General features: G+C 42.2%; 1 pseudogene; it reads right to left on the reverse strand.

The window, feature by feature from the left end:
• Positions 1–1,593: 1,593 nt before the first annotated feature.
• Positions 1,594–2,107, reverse strand: LOC143933302 (syncollin pseudogene; annotated as a pseudogene).
• Positions 2,108–9,197: the final 7,090 nt, after the last annotated feature.

The raw sequence follows: 9,197 nt of genomic DNA on the forward strand, positions 1-9,197 counted from the left end.
CTACAGGATATAAAAGAATTCTATGGCAAAGTGCAGATAATCCGCAGGAAAGTAACAGGTGAACTGTGCTGCACCCGCAGTGTGGGTAGACCGCAGACCATCACTGCAGCATTGGGCCCCTTTCACAAGATCAATCCGACCCAATCAGACCCTCCATTGACCTCTATGGAGCCGCAGATGTAAAGAGACTTGGGTCATTTTAGACCTGTCTACCTCCAATCAAATCTGCTAAAAAAACTGAAGTAGATCCATCCCCTTCCATGTGATCGGAGGGCCCATAGAGTAGAGTGGGCTTGTGTCTATATCCACTTTGCATATACAGAGTCACACGGACCTGTCATCTGCCTACTCCGCTCACTGTGGCCCATGGCTGGTCACTAAGTCGCTTAAGTGACCCTCGCTCTTCAAAAGGTTGGGCACCCCGTGCCTTAGAGTGACATTTGTGGAAGGCTATAGTAATCAGATTTTTAGATCCTAGGAAGGTAGCGATGCCACTTTTGTATAGTAGGTAATGGAATCTGAGTGAAATTTGAATTGTGTTCTTAGTGGGAAGATTCCCCTTTGGTTCCTGATGAGAGGGGAAGTGTCCAATGGAGTTACAGAGTGCACTAAATCACTTGTTAGTACTTGATTAGAACCTCTGTTGGGTTATTTATCACTGTCTTTGTCTTCCTGTTCCAATAGTGACCATTAGTCAAATGTATTGTCCTGCTGTGACCAGGACGTAAGGTGAAATTTCCAGAATGTGGTCAAAGACAGCAGTAATGAGTCTATCTAAAACTACAAATTGAGCTTTAAGACAACACTGACAAGATATTACCTACAGTTTTGTGTTCAGTGTTCTATATGAAAATCTCTAGACATACGGAAAAATAGCTCCTAATTATGGTGTACACTACACAGGTAAGAGCAGTGACTAATCACACTAATTGTGAACATTGTGCAATTATGTGGTATTGATATCTCCTTCATATCCTTGAAAAACATTTGTTCCATCAGTGTAGGGTTCAATCATTACACATATGGTTATATTGATTAAAAAAAAATGTACATAGCAATTCGCCCAGTTATGTTGCATATACATTAATTCTGTGTGAAAGGGGCAAAAAACAACTGTTATTAGGTTTTTGCCTGTTTGTGATTGTTTTTAATTAATTTAACCCAAAAAATACGAAATTTGGCTACTAGATGGGGCAGAGTATCCCAAGAAATTCCTAATATACCCAGTGCCATCTAGGCCAAGGCACTGGGTATAGGCCAAGTACAGAATTTTACTTTTTAAATAAAATAAAAAACATCAGTCTAGCACAAGAAATAGCCTAATAACATTTGTTTTTGCCGGATTTGTACAGAACAATTTTACACGCACTTCTACTAGGCAAGCTCCTTAGTGATTGATCACTAGTAATTTTCATAGCCTGACAGAGTCAATAAAAATGTATGTAATCCCAGACCATGAACTAAGACCATACAAGAAGATTAAACTAACAGTTACATACCCCCAGTTGTTATAAAAAAAAATGGTATACTCCCACACACCATCAAACATCTTCTGGCAAAACCAAAGCTAGAAAGCGATTAGAATAGCATGAATAAGTAGATGGATTTTATTGAGAACACTTCATTCTGGCATCATTGATTACACCATCAAAGTCTCCTTATCTCCTTATGTGCAGGTACAGTAATAAGAGCTGATGGCATCATTCCAGTTTCCAAACAGTCCATTGGTATAGTCCTTTAACTGGTAGACCACTCCAGCGTTGAAGGAACGGTTGTTTCCAGTTTTACCAGCCTGGCTCCATAGTTTCAGGGTGCAGCGAGTGCCTACAACTAGAGATGAGATCTTGTTACCCCATCCAAGCGGCATGTAGGGGAAGTCATCTCCATTCCTGGCATCAAGGTAGGCTCCTCCACAGGACTGGTCAAAGTACATGTTGCTGTGTTCAAACATGCGAGCACAGAGCTTCTCCCCTGTGTCAGTCACCAGTTCCGAGGGTGCGGGGCATTGAGCCAGGAGGCCCTCAAAGAACAGAGGCAGCAGAAGCACAGAAAACAGCAGCTTCATAGCGACAGCTGAGTGTTGTAGACACCGAGTGTGGTAAACCAACCCAGCCCTCTGGTTTATATATAATTTTCCATCCAAGGCTGTTGCGGCCTTGATGTAGTCAACATGCTAATATCTTTGGTAAATGAGAGAGTAAACACGTGTCATGTATGTGGAGAAATACTCAGGTGTGAAAATTCCCAAAATACAGTGGGGATGGAAAGTATTCAGACCCCCTTACATTTTTCACTCTTTGTTATATTGCAGCTATTTGCTAAAATCATTTAAGTTAATTTTTTTTTCCACATTAATGTACACACTGCACCCCATCTTGACAGGAAAGCATAGAATTGTTCACATTTTTGCAGATTTATTAAAAAAGTGTACCACTAACACCCAAAGGGTTGGCTCAATGCCCCGCACCCTCGGAACTGGTGACTGACACAGGGGAGAAGCTCTGTGCTCGCATGTTTGAACACAGCAACATGTACTTTGACCAGTCCTGTGGAGGAGCCTACCTTGATGCCAGGAATGGAGATGACTTCCCCTACATGCCGCTTGGATGGGGTAACAAGATCTAATTTCTGTTTTATTTCTGGGATTACCAATTACCTCCTCCAGCTCGTAACTCATCGTTCTTGTATAAGGGTTCCCGAGGTTGATGGCCCAGTAACTGCAGAGACCATCACTCAAACTCCTTTTTAGGGTTTTTATTTGCGTAAAACAGTTGAACAAAAGTCTCTCAGTTAGGAATAGAGGGTATAAGGATGAAGTATAGCTCGGGTACTTTGGAACTGCTGACCTTAATAAAAGTCTGTCTTTACATAATCCAGGGAATGGCCACTCGCAACTGGATTCTTTAACTGGTGGATAAATCCTTGTTTATGGATACTAGCAGCCAACAAGTAATTTTAGATTAGCAAAGTCTCTGCCACAGACTTGGTTGTAGAACTTTAGATGCTTACAGGAACTTAGTTGCAAACGGAAGCATAGAGGTAGCAACTTTCTTACTGTACTAGTATCTTGCAGCCGGTCCGGCGATACCGTAAGAAATGCAAATTCAATTAGTGTCCATAACAGCTCAGCTTCCAGGCTCTTACCGAGCAGCCAGCCTCATGCGTGGCCCTCTTAGTGAAGAGTCCTCCCCTGTTTGCATGTAGAGTTGCTGGGCCTCTCCAAACCCGAGACTCTACTCGAATAACTTAGAATCCTCCTTCCAGTTACTGTGCCTTGGACTAACCCCGCTCCGAGGCTCAGAAACGGATGGATCCGTACCCCAGGCCATGAGGGCCTCTGGGGGATGGTCAGGAGGACCAGGACCACGGAGTCAGCAACAACTTCTGTACCGGAACCCAAACCATGTGACTTCAGCACCTTAAGTACCCTCTCCCGGAATACACAGCGAGACAAACACGCCACTGATTGGCTCAGAGAGAGAAATTGGTACCCATTGCGTCCAACCAGACTGCGTTCTAATGCCTCTCACAGGTGCAAACCCCACCTATGACCAGGCAGAACATTAGTACAGCCCAGCCAAACTGATGCCAAAACACACTTTTACACAATAAACCCCAAAACTCAACTACAGTCTTGGGAAAAAAACGAAATTTACCGACATAGCGTGTATTTATCAGGAGTACCCGCGCTACAAAAGAAAAACTGAAATATCACATGGTCCTAAGTATTCAGACCCTTTGCTCAGTATTTAGTAGAAGCACCCTTTTGATCTAATATGAGTCTTTTTTGGAAAGATGCAACAAGTTTTTCACACCTGGATTTGGGGATCCTCTGCCATTCCTCCTTGCAGATCAGACAGCCATTTTAGGTCTCTTCAGAGATGCTCAATTGGGTTTAAGTCAGGGCTCTGGCTGGGCCATTCAAGAACAGTCACGAAGTTGTTGTGAAGCCACTCCTTCATTATTTTAGCTGTGTGCTTAGTGTCATTGTCTTGGTGGAAGGTAAACCTTTGGCCGCCTGAGGTCCTGAGCACTCTGGAGATGACTTTCATCCAGGATATCCCTGTACTTGGCCACATTCATCTTTCCCTCGATTGCAATCAGTCGTCCTGTCCCTGCAGCTGAAAAACCCCCCCAACCGCATGATGCTGCCACCACCATGCTTCACTGTTGGGACTGTATTGGACAGGTGATAGCAGTGCCTGGTTTTCTCCACCGCTTAGAATCAAGGCCAAAAAGTTCTATCTTGGTCTCACCAACTTGGAGTCCTTCAGGTGTTTTTAAAAAAACTCCATGCGTGTCTTCATGTGTCTTGCACTGAGAGGCTTCCGTCAGGCCACTCTGCCATAAAGCCCAGACTAGTGGAGGGCTGCAGTGATGGTTGACTTTCTACAACTTTCTCCCATCTCACGACTGCATCTCTGGAGCTCAGCAACAGTGATCTTTGGGTTCTTCTTTACCTCTCTCACCAAGACTCTTCTCCCCCGATAGCTCAGTTTGGCTGGACGGCCAGCTCTAGGAAGGGTTCTGGTCATCCCAAACATCTTCCATTGAAGGATTAAGGAGGCCACTGTGCTCTTAGGAACCTTAAGTGCAGCAAAAAAATTTTTTGTAACCTTGGCCAGATCTGTGCCTTGCCACAATTCTGTCTCAGGCAGTTCCTTTGACCTCATGATTCTCATTTGCTCTGACATGCACTGTGGGCTGTAAGGTCTTATGGTGTGTGGCTTTCCTAATCAAGTCCAATCAGTATAATCAAACACCGCTGGACTCAAATGAAGGTGTAGAACCACCTCAAGGATGATCAGAAGAAATGGACAGCACCTGAGTTAAAGTGGTTCTGCACCTAAAAAAAAAAATATTAAAAGCCAGCAGCTACTAATATTGCAGCTGCTGACTTTGAATAAAATCACACTTACCCGTCCCAGGGTCCAGCGATGTCGGCGGCAGATGACGAGCGATCGCTCATCTCGCTGCTGCCCCCGCCGCCATCCTCTGTCAGGGAATCGGGAAGTGAAGCATCGCGGCTTCACTGCCCGGTTCCCTACTGCGCATGCGCGAGTCGCGTTGCGCGTCTCTTCTGGTCCCCCGCTGTGTCCTGGGAACTGTGTGCTTCCCAGAACACAACGGGGGGGGGGGCGGGGCATCTGCGGTGGTCTGCCCGGAAGTGAGTGCAGATACCTGGATTATCCAGGTAACTGCACCCCCCTCCCCCCTGAAAGGTGCCGATTGTGGCACCGGAGGGGGGGAGGGATCAGATTAGCGGAACTTCCCCTTTAGGGTGAAGAACCACTTTAAATATATGAGTGTCACAGCAAAGAGTCTGAATATTTAGGGCCATGTAATATTTCAGTTTTTCTTTTTTAATAAATCTGCAAAAATGACAATAATTCCGTGTTTTTCTGTCAATATGGGGTGCTGTGTACATTATTGAGGAAAAAAATGAACTTAAATAATTTTATCAAATGACTGCTATAACAAAGAGTGAAAAATTTAAAGGGGTCTGAATACTTTCCGTCCCCACTGTATGTTTTTCTGAGGGTTTAAAGAGGCCTCATATGTATTAAAGTCTAAAGCCCCATACACACTCAACAAAAATCTTGATTGGATGACAGTGACAATTACCACTGGCTTCTTGGTAGCCATGCATGCAGATGAATAGAGCAAATTTACCTTATTTAATTTTATTGCATCCTTTGTGAAATGATAGAACTATGGCAAAGTTACATGTTAGCTCAGATCAGAATTTTTGTTTAGCTAAAACAAAAAGAGAATAGTAGGTAAGTTATTGGAGGGGGTGACAAGGGACTAGATTCAAAAATTTACTGAAGAAAAAAATATCATTAGTAGTTATCAGCATGGGTTTACGAAGGGTCATTCTTGCCAGACCAATCTGTTAACATTCTACGAGGAAGTGAGCTGCCATCTAGACAAAGGAAAGGCATGTGGATTTAGTGTACCTGGATTCTGCAAAAGCATTCAATACAGTCCCTCATAAAAGCTCAATTTACAAGCTGAGGTCTGCAGGTGTGGACCAAAAGGTTTGTTATTAGGTAAAAAAACTTGTTACAGGGACGTGTCCAAAGGGTGGTGATAAATAACATGTACTTAGACTGGTCTGGAGTAGTAAATGGGGTACCCCAAGGTTCTGGCTTGGGACCAATTCTATTCAATTTTTTCATAAATGATATAGAGGATGGGACAAATAGCTCAATCTCAGTTTTTGCAGACAACACAAAATTAAGCTGGGCAATAACTTCTCATCAGGACATAGAAATATTATAGAAAGACCTGAACAAAATAATGGAGTGGGCAAATACATGGTAAATGAGATTTAATGTGGAGAAATGTAAAATAATGCACTTAGGGCAAAAAACATAAATGCCAAATATTCACTAGGGGGAGAACTGCTGGAAGAATCAAGGACGGAGAAAGATCTGGGGGTCCTATTAGATGACAGATTGAGAAATTACATGCAATGTCAAGCTGCAGCTACCAAACCCGGCAGAGTATTAGCATGAATAAAAAAGGGGATATACTCCAGAGATAAAACTATAATCCTACCACTTTATAAAACTCTGGTTAGACCACATCTGGAGTTTTCTATCCAGTTCTGGTCACCAGTCCTCAGAAGGCATGTGCTGGAACTGGAGAGGGTCCAAAGAAGGGCAATGAAACTAATAAGGGACTGGAGGACCTCAATCACGAGGAACGCCTGCAAACACTAAAATCTATTCTTACTGAAGAAACAACGCTTGAGGCCGCGTACACACGCTCAAAATTAGCATGGACGGACATGGCCACACACGACGAACGAACAGTTTGCTGAAACCGTGCGCGATGACGTATGTCACGTACGACGGGACTAGAAATAGGAGGTCCAAGACACAGCAAAGCACCCTTTGGGCTCCTTCTGCTGACTTTGCGTTAGTAGAAGTTTGGTTAGAGACGATTCGCGCTTTTCAGACTTCAGCTTAATTTGTCCGTTCACTGCGGCGCAGTCTACCTGTGAGGTTTGTATCTGTCTTTCGGTACGCGTGGATCAATTGTACCTGTTATTAGGCGCTTCTGGTCCGCTCGTTTCTGGGTTTCAGGTCGTTCTTCATAGGTCTGGCTGTTCTTCAGTGCGTTCAGTTGAGCTTGTCTGTCCAGCCGACCGTTTCAAAGCCATGGAGTGTGGACGTACTCGGGAACGAGTTCGTGCTATATGGGGGCTTGGTGTTGGGGTTAATACTTTGACCCGAGCCCAGTCTGTGAACAGGGTGAGGAGGAGTTCATGGACAAAGAATTGGTTGCGCCAGCGTGACCAATTCTCTCATATGTCTTTACTCCGTGAGATCCGTGAGAATAATCCTGATGATTTCAGGAATTATCTCAGGATGACGGACCCCGTTTTTCACCGTCTGCTGGCTTTGCTGACCCCTTATATCAGCAGGCAGGATACCTGCATGCGGCAAGCCATCACTCCGGAGCAGAGGCTCGTCGCCACGTTGCGCTACTTGGCGACAGGGAGAAGCCTTCAGGACCTCAAGTTCTCGACAGGCATCTCCCCCCAGGCTCTGGGGATCATTATTCCAGAGACCTGTTCTGCCATTATTCGGGTCCTGCAGAAGGACTATATTAAGGTAAGTTTGTTATTTTAATATTGCATTGTATGTTTGTATTAATTTCATCATGACTTTTAATATCCATGACAGGAATATGATGTGAATGTCCCCTTTATATGAATGCATGCACTTTTTTTTATATTTTTTTTTTTGGTGTCTTTTTTTTCTTTAAATGTTTTTTTTTTTTTTTTCTTTAAATGTTTTTTTTTTTTATTTTTTTTTTGTGTCATTTTTTTTAGCATTTTACCCTTTTTTGTGTATACATCCTGTGTGTGGAGAGAGAGAGAGAGATAGATAGATAGATAGATAGATAGATAGATAGATAGATAGATAGATAGATAGATAGATAGATAGATATAGAGAGAGAGATAGATAGATAGATAGATAGATAGATATAGATAGATAGATAGATAGATAGATATAGAGAGAGAGAGAGATAGAGAGAGAGAGATAGATAGATAGATAGATAGAGAGATAGATAGATAGATAGATAGATAGATATAGAGAGAGAGAGATAGATAGATAGATAGATAGATAGATAGATAGATAGATAGATAGATAGATAGATAGATATAGAGAGAGAGAGAGAGAGAGATAGATAGATAGATAGATAGATAGATAGATAGATAGATAGATAGATAGATAGATATAGAGAGAGAGAGATAGAAATATGGATTGTCAACTCATTAATTTAATTATCCCCCCCACTCAAATTTGTTTCATGTGTTGTATACTTAGTAATTAGCCCCCCCCCCCCACCCCACTTACCCACCTAATTTATGTCCCCTGGTCCATCAGAGGGCTGATTAATCTGTGAATTGGTCCGCCTATTTATATATTTTTTTGTTTTGTGTCACTTTTTTTTTTTTTCTTTAAATGTGTTTTTTTTTTTTTTATTTTTTTTTTTTTTAGCTTTTTACCTTTTTTGTGTATACATCCTGTGTGGAGAGAGAGAGAGAGAGAGAGATATAGAGAGAGATATATAGAGAGAGATATATAGAGAGAGATATATAGAGAGAGATATGGATTGTCAACTCATTAATTATTCCCCCCACTCAAATTATGTTCATGTGTTGTATACTTAGTAATTAGTCCCCACCCCACTCAAATTATGTTCATGTGTTGTATACTTAGTAATTAGTCCCCACCCCACTCAAATTATGTTCATGTGTTGTATACTTAGTAATTAGTCCCCACCCCACTCAAATTATGTTCATGTGTTGTATACTTAGTAATTAGTCCCCACCCCACTCAAATTAGGTTCATGTGTTGTATACTTAGTAATTAGTCCCCCCCCCACCCCACTTACCCACCTAATTTATGTCCCCTGGTCCATCAGAGGGCTGATTAATCTGTGAATTGGTCCGCCTACTTTTTTTTTTTTTTCTTGGCAGAAAACAAATTAGCAAGATTTCTGTTTAACTGTTGTTCCAAAATGTTTTTGAATTTTCTTTGTTATGAATTGTTTTTATTTAATGACTAATTTTTTTTTTAATTTTTTTATTTTTTTATTTTTTTTTTGTTTCAGCTTCCTTCAACGCCACAGGAATGGCAGACTGTGGCTTCCCAGTTCGCTGCCCGTTGGGACTT

Source organism: Lithobates pipiens, unplaced genomic scaffold (genome assembly GCF_037356315.1).
Source record: "Lithobates pipiens isolate NorthernLeopardFrog02 unplaced genomic scaffold, aLitPip1_a1.2 Scaffold_1, whole genome shotgun sequence".
Taxonomy (NCBI): Eukaryota; Metazoa; Chordata; class Amphibia; order Anura; family Ranidae; genus Lithobates; species Lithobates pipiens.